Below are 13500 nucleotides of genomic sequence, written 5' to 3' on the forward strand. Positions count from 1 at the left end.
GGTGTTTAAAAAACGGAGCAAACGGAAAGAGAAAGCGCGACCTATATTATAGCTCTATAAATGAAGCACACAGACTTTATTAGAGCCACAGAAAGACAAACGTTTTGCTGAAAATGCACAATACACAATTCATTATGTACATTAACAATGATTCGGGACCAATATAATGTAATTTAAAGGAAAACTATGTGAATGGCGCTCTGTGGCGCGGCAGGATTTTCTGTCGGCTGCATTTAAATCCGCGTCTGAAGTTTCCCGCTCTGTTCAGCGTGCAGTATCACGTGTCTAAACAAATAGCACGTGCTGTCAGTGATTTCAACCACTAGAGGCCGCTCTCGCACTGTGTAATGACAGCAGACCCTTCTCAGCCGCTCCAGCAATGGACGCAACCCGGAAAACTATCGGCATGGATTTTTGTCGATAACCGATTGTTCCAGCAATCAACTATCTGTGCCGATTAATCGGCAAAACCGATACATCGGTCGACCTCTAGAACTATCCCTTTAATATTTTATCTAATATATAAAGATGAACACATGAGAAGTTCTCCCTACAAAATAATGTTATTTCATGGTGGAGGATGCCGAATAGCTTTTGTATATTAAAGAGAACTTTCAAACGATTAGCAATTAAGTAATTTGCAATTAAAATGTGTTTGATTAAAACATTTAAGTTAATTAAAAATAAATATTTGCAGTTTCCAGTTTTTTATATTAGATGTTTGACATGACAAAAATTAACAATCATTTAGCCCATAGTTGTGAAACTATTTTAAATCAATTCACTTAATTGTGGTTGTAAAAAAAAAAAAAACACCTTTAAAAACGACAATTTTAATATTTAATCCAACATCATAATGTCATTTTGTGGAGGATGAAGCCATTAAGCAACTGTTTTTTTTGTTGTTTTTTTTTTTGGTTAAAGAGACTTTACAAAAGATTAGCAATCAATTAATTAGCAATTAAAACATTTGAACATTAGAATAAAAAAATGGGGGGGGGGGGGGGATAGCTGGAATATTTTAATAAATTTAATTTTTGATATCAGAACTTTGACAACAAAAATTAACATTCAAAATAAATTCGTTTGATTGTGGTTAAAAAAATAAATATCAATATTTTATCCAATATATATAAGGATGAAGACGAGAATGTTTTCCATGCAAAATAAAAGATTAGCCACTAATTAATTAGTAACTAAAACTTGTTTTATTGAAACATTTCAATAAAAAAATAGAAACATCTTTAAAAATGTTCAATTAAAAATAGAAATAGTTTTAATAAATTTCCATTTTTATATTAGAAGTTAATGACAAAAACGAACATTCATTCAAACTAAAGTAGTTAAATTAATTTTAAATAAATTAATTGTGGTTGAAAAAAAAAGACAAAAAATACATTACAAGTTTAACATTTATCCAATATATTAAGATGAAGACGTGAGAATGTTTTCAATACAAAATAAATGATTAGCAATTAATTTGTTATTTAGCAATTAAAACATTTCAAAACATCAATAAAAAAGAAAAATAGAAACATTTTAAAAATGAACATTCATTCAAACTGAAGCAGTAAATTGATTTTAAATTATTCTCTTAAATGTGGTTAAAAAATAAAGATTTAAATATTTCTAAAGATTAAAAAGATTTCGATCTTCAAAAATATCCAAAATATTAAGATTAAGACTGCATACAGAAATCCTATAATCTCTCTTTTAACAAATCCCATAATGGCTTCCTTTCCTTGTTCTTAGAGATGGTTTTTCTCAGTCATTCACCACTAATCTATCTTTCTTCAAACAAACAGCACTTTTAGCCACCAAACAGTGCTGAGGTCTGAACGAGGATGAAAAGGCAGCAGAAAATCGCAGTACCTGACATCAAGTCAAGTCAAGTCAAGTCTGCTTTATTGTCAATTCTTCCACATGTACAGCACATACACACAGAGAATTGAAATTGCGTTACTCTCAGACCCTTGGTGCATACAGATAACACTAACAGTAGAACATAAATACAGATATACAGATTAAATATAAAATACAACTATACAAATATACAAATAAGGTAAAATGTAAAAAATATATATATATATAAGAGTGCAAACCAGTGAAGTAAACAACAGTGCAGATATAATGATTTGGACATGTCATGAATGTAGACGCAGTCATCTGTCACAGCGCTAGAAACCTCTGACAAACTCACGCTGTCTACCGGCTAAATATTCCTGCACTTAGCAGGTGGCAGGTGCTCATTTCACATCTTGATTGGTTGACGAGCGTCCCGGGCGGCATCATCACACGATGATGTTGCACAGGGCCAACAGTGAAGCAGAAATGCTGCTCTTCCAGCCTTTGGCAGCACTTTTACACGACTCACAAACAAATTTCATCTACAAATAAATTGTCAATAAAGATTAACACCATCAAGTCAGACTCCACTAGCATGGAGAAAGAAAACAACCGTGCAGCCGTGCAGAAATAACGGTGTAATTAAATAAAGACGAAGCTGCTGCTGATGTTTCCCACACATTCAACCCTGATTTTAGCACATTAACAGAAGCACATCTGCCTGCAACTGACGGAGGTACAATGAAAACAAACACGCAAGGACACAAATTAGCACCATATGCAAATGACAAGGAGACGAAACATCTCAGCATACAAATTAAACGCTCGTCAAGTGCCAAATGAGAATAAAACTAGCTTTGGCCAATGCCGATACTGATACCTAATGCAATTTCAATGTCATATGCACAATAAATTGCTGAAATAAACACTTACTTTACACAGTATTTACTCAATTTACTAAAAATGTGGCTATTTGAAACCTGAAAATGTGCTTTAGATAAAAGCATCTGCTAAATGAATAAATGTAAAATATGCACTTCTGTGAACTGGCCAATCAGATACAGCTAATGGCAATAATCTTAAAATTGCCAGATAACGTCTAATTAATTGGCCTGGCTGATGTATTGGTATTCTACTATCTGAATTGTTTTCATTATAGAGCTCCTCATTGGCATAAATGCAGAAAATGAATTAAGGTAAGAATTAAGGTTTGCAACAGCACAAGTTGTAACAGTGGAGGTTTAGCAAGAACTCCCTAAAATCAATTTAAAAAATTGGGCTTGAAAGACACATCGCTCTAATAAAACGGAAACAAGAGCAATACAATAAAATATGCCAATGTTCAACAACTAATTACTCGCAGGCGATTCTTTGCCGATTTTGAACGTGATTTTGTGTAGCTTGTCAGTGAACTACGGCTCTGTGTAGTAAATGCTGCTCCATCTGAAAGCACGTGCTGGAGATTTACTACTAATCACAGAACCGGCTTTACTGACGAGATGCGCATGAAAATCGCATTCGATTTTTTGCACAGCCCTAATACACGGTAATAAATAAATGTAAATTAAAATGTGTTTTTTTTTTCAGCATTACAAGCTATAAATTTAATTTTAAGAATATCTGTTGACATAATTGACATGCATTAAAATACAACAACAAAACTTAAGTAGCTGAACAAACTATGTAAGCTAAGAAAGACAATGCTGGCTGTTCAAACATATCGATAACTTTAAAGGAGGTTTAGCAAGAACTCAAAAGCTTCATAAAAGATCCATTGATGCATTAAAGCTTCAACATTAATCTCAGACAGAAGCGGTTGAAAAAAACTGAAGAAAGCTGATTTAAAAACTTTTTAGGAGTACCAACAAAATGGCAACAGACAAAGAAAACTCACAACTGTACCTAAAAATACAAAACTCCATGCAACTTCCATTGACTATGATGGAATATTCAAGAAAAGTCCATCTGCAATGAAGGAAGTCCAATATGAGCCCAGATTGGCCAAAAACAGACTGAATCAAGCTAAAATCCCCCTCATTCACTAGAATTGGAAACAAGACAGAAGCACAAAACACGGCCCCCAACAGCGAGCTGAAGACGAGGCCGTAACTCACTGCCGTTCAAGACAGTTACAAAGCTTTATGAGGGGTGTAAAATCCTGAACAGCGTCCCGCTCTGGAGTGTATGTAAGGACTCGTACCGCACCCCTGTCATTCAACACGCTCCGCTCCAGGCCCGATGAGCAAAGCGTTCATCTTTCACTGCGCTAGAATCCACTTGGGTTCCGGCCAAATGGCAGCACGATAACAAAATGTCAGAGCGAGGGAGAGAGTGACTTAGCAGACGTTATCCTGAGCTCACCTCACCGCGCTCGCCGCAGGAATAGAAATCCCCAGCAAGCCATTTATCTCCAGGAGGCTTTGTTGTGGATCAGGACAACTCAGACCGCAACAGCACCTGATGCCAAAAAGGCGTCTGCTGGATCCTGAACATGCACCAAACCGTACTGAATGCAGGTTATCCATCCAACCGCAGAACACTCAAACGGGTTTTACCTAAAATCAATTAAAAAACTGGGTTAAATCACTGTCATACATGGCCTCCAGAGACATACTTTAATAAAACGGCCAAATCGTCTGATTAATTGGCCTGGCTGATGTTTTGGTATTCTACTATTGGAATAGTTTTTGCTGTAGCGCTCCACATTGGCATAAATGCAATAAATGGATAAATAAATAAATGTAAATCTACATTAATTAATATTTGCAACATTACAAGCTGTAAGTCAAATTTTAAAAACAGTCATTGACAGTGCTGGGCATAGCTACTTTTAAAAGTAATGCATTATAATACTGTGTTACTCTCTAAAGTTTTGGTATTCTACTATTGGAATAGTTTTTGCTGTAGCGCTCCACATTGACATAAATGCAATAAACGGATAAATAAATAAATAAATGTAAATCTACATTAATGAATATTTGCAACATTACAAGCTGTAAGTCAAATTTTAAAAACAGTCATTGACAGTGTTGGGCATAGTTACTTTTAAAAGTAATGCATTATAATACTGTGTTACTCTCTAAAATACTGTGTTACTGTTTAAAATAGTAAGTAATTGAGTTACTTTTTATGGAAAGTAATGCATTGCATTACTTTTGCGTTACTTTTTTCATCTGGCCTGGCTTGCTTGTTTGCTTTTAAAGGCACAATATGTAAGATGTTTTTATTAAAATATCCAAAAACCACTAGAACAGTGTTATATATTTTGTGACTTGTGTACTTACATTATCCCAAATTTTTCGAAGAATGTATAAATCCAGAGAAATAAGCGATTTTAACTAGTGACACGGACCGTGTCCATAGTGTCATTGTGTCGCCTGCCAATGACGTCATAACCCCTCAATTTCCGGTTTTGTTTTGTAGAAAACATGGAAACACCAAAGACGCTTTAATATGCTGTGCGTTTTATTAGACAGGAGACGACCGCACAGAGTAGCATTATAACAGAACTTTCAAATGTATCTAGTATGATAAAACGGCGCTGCTTTACCCCACATACGCACGACCGGAAGCAGCGGAAGCGCTCGACTGTGGCATAATAAAAGCTCCGCTGCTTTCGAGCCGTGTGTCGCACTCGTTCAGTGGCCTCGTTTCGCTTCGGCGGCTTCCAGCCTCACCCTGCTTCATTCTACTACGTTAATAAATCATTAGCTCATCCAGGAACATGATTTCTGCCCGAGTCCCGTCGGATTGCGTCGGCTGTGGGGATGAAGACGACAACTCCCATGATTCCACACTCAGTCACGGCGTCATCTAACTATGCCTTTGCTTCTTTGTTTATTTTGAATACGCGTCTTCTAGCGGTGAAAATTACATATTGTGCCTTTAATATAAAAAAAGTTATATTTTTGGCAAATGTAAGAGCCCTTTCACACCAAAACTGAAATGCAAGCTCGCAGTTCTGACTTTTTTCTCAAAATTGCGTGACAGAAACTCGCAGTTGCAGTTTTAAAGTCAGTATAAAGTATAAAGTCAGTAGGCCACTGCGTGATATAAACTCGCAAATGCAAGAAAAAAAACTCAGAATTGTGAGATATAAAGTCAGAATTGCAAGATATAAACCGACAAGCCTCAAGATAGCAATTATGACTTTATTTCTTGGAATTGCGAGTTTATATCCCACTATTCTGACTTTATAAGTCACAATTACAATTTTTGTTTTTTATTCAGTGGCAGAAATGGGGATCAATCATCAATCAATCATCCCAACGTGATTATCGGCCGATAGTGATTGGTAGCCGATCAATCGGAGCACCCCTACCCAAAACCAATTCAAAATTGAGCTTCAGAGATGTACTGCATTAATAAAACGGAACCAAGTGCAATACAATAAAAGACACCACGATTCAATAACTAATTACATTTTATTTTATAATAAACCATTTTCCTGATGTCGATAATCTCAAAAGAGCCTAGTGACTCAATGAAGATCATAAACGATTCACGTTAACGCAACAGAAGGCGGCGTCTAGGACAAAATAAAAATCCTGTGTAAATCTTGAATAAAGGCAGGTTATAAAGCTCAGATTTCAGGTGCTTTTCAGCACTTAAATTAGAAATGGGGAACTAAGATGAAAATAACTTGAGCAATGACTCTCTAATGCACACAGCATAAATCAGAGCGCCACCACAATGATCAGTGCTTATGCACAATTCATAAAGAGAACCATAAACCCCTAAAAACTTGCAAAAAAGTCAGGTACTTTCCAAACACACATTTCTGGAACTGAATTCTCATTTCTAGAACTGTAAAGGTTTTCGACAGCAAAATGCTTCCACTCACTCAAACATTAGCACTTGCGGTTTTGCATTGCAAGCTTTCTGGGTTTGTTTTTATACTCGATTAATGCACACAGAGAATACAACTACCACACTGAACTAACAAGAAACAATGCAACAGTCGCATTTTCTGCACATGCATTGAAAGGATATACCCAAGTTTGGTCAAGCCGTAAAGTGGCATCATTTTGCATGACGATCTTTGTTTTGAATGCTGTATCGACAAATCAGCATCCAGGACTGCAAATATCCGTTAAGAATATTTACAGTCTTGGAGCCCCGGCAGAACATCAGACCGTCTTTGGCAGTGCACTGTGATATTCTGGCAGAAACTGCTGTTTTGGACTTAATGGAAACAGACGCTGCCAAATGGCAAGAGACAGTATTTTGCGCGAATTGAACTCGATGATGTTACATTAGTTGTAATGACTTGAAGTCTTTGAACCTGTGGAAAAGCACCTCGGACCACTCCATCGACGCCAAGAGCACTGGCAGACCTTGAATTATTAATGCAAAGTGTACATTTTCATGGCTTTCGTGCATGTGCGGCTGAATTTCTGATCACTAACGGTGCAAATGTCAATGCTGGCTCACGTTAAGGAAGACGACGGTTTTTCCACAAAGATTTTGAGAGGACTTGAGCAGTTTGACGGCAGGAATGAGGAAAGACACTCGAGGGATGATTCTGCCCTTCAGCAAACTAAACGGGACATCACAATTACTGTGGTAGGATGACAAACTGACACCAAAACAAATCAAGCTGCTGTTCTTTCCTGATAACTGACCCTCGCTCTACCAAACTGCTTTATGAAAGCAGTGCTGAAAACAAAGTTTTTGATCTGTCAGTGTGTGCGTGTTCTCTGTTCACTCAACAAAGACAATTCTACCATTATTTACTCAAACAAAACAATAGGGTATGACTTTTCTGAGAAATTTTGAATAACATACTTTTTTGAATCCAACAGTTAGCTTCCGGAAGTAAAAAATCCCATTCATTTTCTCCAAAGGTGGAAATTATTTTAGGTCTGTCTTTAACTTATAAACCATTAAAGACAGACCTACTGTGAGCTACAAGGTTGTTAATTAATGGTATATATGTTTCTATTAAAGCCATCAGCCAGCAATAATTAAACTTCTTTTTTTTTAAATAATCATGTTTAATATTAAAATTTGCAGTGAAAAACTGTTAACCGTGATTCTACAAAGAAATATCCAACCAGGGACAAGTAAATCACACCAAAACAACCACCAACTCCCAGGAAGGATTGCAATTGACCAAATATAAATGCATTTTTTGCAGTAAACGTAAAATTAATTGGTTCAATCTAAATACATAATCAACATCTTTAAATAAATAGCTTTAATTTCTCTATTGTTTTTAATTTGATTATATCATTGCTTCATAGGATTGCGGTCCTTTCTCTCATTAAAGCCATTAAGTTCACAGCCTTGTAACTTTGTCTTTTTGTCTGATTTGGTTTGTGGATTACAACTCTTTAACAAAGACTTTTTAAAAATCCCTATGGGAAAAATACTTCCAGAACCAAGGCCGCTGAAAAAATGGGAAACGCTTTTGTGCTCTATAGGGACTGGAGATTTTAAGCTTCAAAATGACATAAAAACACCTTAAGAGTATTAAAAGCATCATAACAGTTGTCCATATGAGTTGTGCGACAGTAAAGCACAGCGCCAGCAACACCAAGGTCATGGGTTAAATTCCCAGAGAATGCATGAACTGATCAAAAGTAGACCTTGAATGCAACGTTGGCCGTTTTAGATAAAAGCATCTGCATGCCGCATAAACGTAATGTTATATAATATGCACTACATTTCAAGTCTTATAAAGTCATATGAAAAATTTGGGTCTGTTCGTCATACAAAGCTACCATATGACTTCAAAAGACTTGGAGTATGTAGTGCATGAGTCGTATGGACTGCTGTTATGAAACATTGTCATTTTAGAGGCTAAAAGCCCAAATATTAACCTTTTTGTGTTCAACTGAAGTCATGGTTGTAACAAAAAGAGGGTGAGTAAATAATGAATATGGGAACATGCGCGATGTCAAACCCAAAACGCATTGACAGGATTTGTTATAACAGATTTTAGTGAATTCAGCAAATATTGCAGCAAAAATTGTGTATACTTTTCATTAGTGCTGGGTGGTATACCGGTTCATACCGAATACCGGTTTTTATTTTTGTTATGATATGAATTTTATAGTGTAGATGCGTGTTGATTTTATCAGACGATGCCGCGATTATAAATGAGAGTGACTCCTGGTTAACATGTATTAAAAGGGGTCGTGTTTAGTCACTATTTAGTGTGGTATTTTTTGACAATATTCACTCATCATCACCACAGTAAAATAGGGCATTCTAAGTCAATATACTGCAGTATTTCCTCTCAATCAGTAGAAAATATGGTTAACACCCGGTCATGCATGAAAAAAAATACCGTCGTGTACCGTGAAACCAGTATAATTTTGAAAAATACCGTGATATAAATTTTTGGTCATACCACCCAGCGCTACTTTTCATTTTATACCATTGAATTGCTTTAAACAAATCAACCACCTGCTCTCTAGATATCAGCCATTAAAACCCATATCAGTCACTCATGATTATACCAAGGTGGTGCCTTCCCTCACAAAAACTAGGTTGCACCATGGAACAGTTATGGTACCATCATGGTTTTTTTATTTATATGGTACTAAAATGTATGTATCCTGGTATTTTTAAACGGTTCTCCAATGCACTTCCAAGAATACCATGACACAATCATTGTACATGTCCAAAAACATGGTAATACCATACTACCACACTTAATAATTTCCATACACATGCACTGTTGCACTTAAGCAATTCGAATGTACTTCATGAATACCATGGTATTATCATATTACTTTGAGAAATACAGTGAGTGTGTGTGAATGTTTTTCTGCTCAACACACACACACACACACACACACACACACACACTCACACACACACAAACAAACACACACACTCACACACTCACTCACACAAACACACACACACACACACTCACACAAACACACACACTCACTCACACAAACACACACACACGTTGTTTAGCCGCTTTAGCTTTTGTAAGCACGAGTTCATCACACACACACTCGACTAACTGATCAAACCGACACACAAATCAAGCCCAACAGATCAATCACTACCCTCTCATCAACAAAAACACAAATATCACCTCTGTCGCTGTCAAATATGATTTTTATACCGCTCAAAAACACTCGAGGTGCGCTAGCAGAGCTAACGGCAGATATGACAAAGAGCAGTAGCGTTAGCATTAGCATTCAGACTGATTTACTCGTATAGACATATCTGAACAAAACAATAACAAGTACCTCAATAATATACATGTTTGACACATTAGACATCAACAACACATCTGAGATATGCCGAGGTAGCTCAAATAACCAAATCCAGCGAAACGCACAAAAACCATAGAGAATACAAAAACAAAACATATTTACACTATTTCAATAAACATAATGAAATAAATCAGTCTTGGTTCATTACCGTGACATTTCAGGCATGCAAACCTGCCATGAGGTCAATGCAGTGCTAATCCTGACGGCTAAAACTAGAGAATAAGTGGCAGCACCAAAAAATTCCTGCACTATATACATAAAATGTAATAAACATGCACACTCACCCCCCCAGAGGATCCAGCCCGATCTAGATGCATCCCATAGATCACAAAAACAACTAAAATACCCCTCCAAGGAAATGTGCTGGGGTTACACACACACTCATACGGACTCATACACACACATACACCCATGCGCACACACACACATTCATACACACACACACACAGATCCAAAGACAGGCCGGTTTCACTGGACTGCAGCCATCGGAACAGTTCAGATCCACTCCAGATCCAGGACAGCCAGCGGAAAAAGCAGCTGGAAACACGACATTTCAAGTGTCCTCAATTCTCAACGCGATAGATCCCCAGCGATCAGACTCAGAGTATATGTCCCAAACACACGCAGAGAGAATCAGCTGCAGACCTTTGCTTTGCTTCCACTAGAGCTCTAATGGCTCTTTACGCTTGTTTGCATCTCTCACCGCGAGACATTGAACCACTGCAACCCAACATGAGCTCATTCACAGCCTGGATACACGAATCCACCTGGAGCGGATCGACTGAGAGAAACTCGGAGCTGGAGGCAGAGCTCTGGATTGAGATGCAGGGAAGTTTAAGACAACTTTACACACAAATGTACTTCATGCAACAATGATTATTTGTGTATGTAAGCTCAAAAAACAACATCAACACCATAAGTTTACTCATTAAACACACAAATGTTCTTCATACAGCACTATTTATTTGTTTATTTATTTGTGTAGTATTAAAAAAGACAATACCAACATATATGTTCACTCATCAAACATACAAAAATACACCATGCAGCAATGTTTACTGGTATATTTATTTATTAAGAGATAAAAAAAAAAAAAAAAAATATAAATGTCAGAAATTTATGGGTGCACAAAACGTTCCTAGAACATTAGGAATTAGTTAAAGTTATGGGACCCATACCCTAACGTTAGGGTATCGTTCTGTGATTGGTACTTTTCTGCTGAGTCACGTCGAATAGACGAAGTAATCTTGACGTAGGGAGGATAGATTACTTCGATATATATATACACAAACAAAGAAAAACAAGTAGAATAGAAAGCTAGAGTTTTTTTTTTTTTTTTTTTTTTAAAAAAAAAAAAAAAAAAAAAAAATATAAATGTCAGAAAATTGTAAAAAAAAAAATATATAAGTAATTCAAAAAAGAATTAAAAATATAAATCTATAAAACTACAAATATATCTGTATAATCTATCTAAATGTATAATTATGCATTATGCATGTTTTTATACAATTATTTCAGCCTTACAAATTTATAATAATCACAAAGTCTTTGCAGTGACATACCTGTACAAATCACAAATAAATAAAATGTCTAATGTGTGCGTGTGTGTGTTGTTAATTTCTCTCTAACAAAAGCACTTTAAAATCTGTTAATTTTATTTATTTATTCATTTTTATTTATTTATTTATTTGCTCCAGAAAATAAAATATAGATATAAAAATATAGGTAATAAAAAAAAAAAATATATATATATATATATATAATTATACATTAATTCATGTGTAGAGAGAGAGAGTATATTTTATACACATTGTATACGTTCTCTGTAACAATGCACTTAAAAATCTGGACATTTTTTATCTATCAATCTATTGGCACAAAAGTATAGACAGAAAAATAATGAGCCTATGACATACATCATGTATGTACACTTTTCATTTCTTGTATTTTATAATTTTATATTTCCCTAGATTTTCAGTCACTTATGGCATGTTCCACAGCAGAAATCATTGACTAAGTCTGAAGAATACAGAGCATTAAACCAAAGCAACCAGTCCGGCTTATATCAGCAGCAGCGTTTTTATTACTCCCAACAGATCTCTTTCATCGATAACCTCACACTGCATAACTGTGAAGCCAGATGTCATATCTGATGTCTGTCATCCAGCAGCAGGAACATAGAAAGCAGGAGTACAAGCGTTATGATAAGCAGACGTGACACTGTGTTTGTCATAGAACACGGAATGATAATCTCCTCTGTTTACTCAGGGCTCCAAGGTGATGGGAAAATTGAGGCATTCCAAGCCAGTTGCCGAGGCAACCAGGATATGATAATGTTGTTCTGACAAGAGAGAGAGAGAGAGAAAGAGAGAGAGAGAGGAAGAATGGAGTGCTGTTGTGTTCAGGGACAGAGCAGCCGGGGGAAGTGAATTAATGGGATAATTTTCACACTGTGAGGGTGGCAATCGTCCTGCTCCTTCATCTTCTCCTGGCCAACACATCCAAACCTTCATGAACACCAGCCGCCTCCATTTTACACGCATGGATCTCCATCCCTCAAAACAGGAGGGGAATATTACCTCATGACATGTGAATGATGATGTTGAAATTATCATAATTACACGATCTCAATATGGAGATTCTGGTAAAACACACAAAATGTGATAGTAAACATAGTGGTAAACACATGTACAGCAAAAATTGTGGTAATCTATCTATCTATCTATCTATCTATCTATCTATCTATCTATCTGTCTATCTATCTATCTATCTATCTATCTATCCATCCAGCATAGAGAGTTAAGCAAAATGATAATTGTAACATATATTATGTATGCACTTTTTATTTATTGTATATTTTATGTCGTAATTTAATATTTCTTTATATTTCTTAGATTTTCAGTCACATACCACATACCAACAACTTATGTTGAGATCACAAGAAAATTAAGTCTTGATAACTAAAAGTACTTTCATGTTGAGATCACAAGGAAATTAAATCGTGATAACGAGAAAATAACTTTTATGTCAAAATCAATGAGAATTAAGTCGTGATCGTGAGAAAACATAATTGTTATGTCGAGATCACAAAAATATTAAATTGTGATCACGCAAAAACATCTTTTGCTATGTTGAGATCATGAGAAAACTTTTATGATGAGATTACGGAAAAAATAAATCATGATAATAATAATAATAATAATTTTAATAATAATAATAATAATTCATTACATTTATATAGCGCTTTTCTAGGCACTCAAAGCGCTTTACATTGTCAGGGGGTATCTCCTCATCCACCACCAGTGTGCAGCATCCACCTGGATGATGCGACGGCAGCCATAGTGCGCCAGAATGCCCACCACACACCAGCTTATTGGTGGAGAGGAGACAGAGTGATGAAGCCAATCAGCAG

At 36.0% G+C, this 13500-nt stretch overlaps 1 protein-coding gene across 2 annotated transcripts in view; it reads right to left on the reverse strand.

Annotated features, from left to right (window-relative positions):
• The window catches only part of LOC107695009 (zinc finger protein 609-like), a 131938-nt gene that overhangs the window by 111016 nt on the left and 7422 nt on the right, over positions 1 to 13500 (reverse strand). The window contains exon 1 of one of the 2 annotated variants that reach the window (XM_016494766.1): positions 10373 to 10811. The gene's annotated coding sequence lies outside the window, so the exon portion shown is untranslated. Of the gene's footprint in view, positions 1 to 10372; positions 10812 to 13500 lie in introns of those variants that run through there. The other variant, XM_016494764.1, reaches the window with a different exon arrangement.

Source organism: Sinocyclocheilus anshuiensis, unplaced genomic scaffold, assembly GCF_001515605.1.
Source record: "Sinocyclocheilus anshuiensis isolate Anshui unplaced genomic scaffold, SAMN03320099.WGS_v1.1 scaffold923, whole genome shotgun sequence".
In the NCBI taxonomy this organism is placed as follows: Eukaryota; Metazoa; Chordata; class Actinopteri; order Cypriniformes; family Cyprinidae; genus Sinocyclocheilus; species Sinocyclocheilus anshuiensis.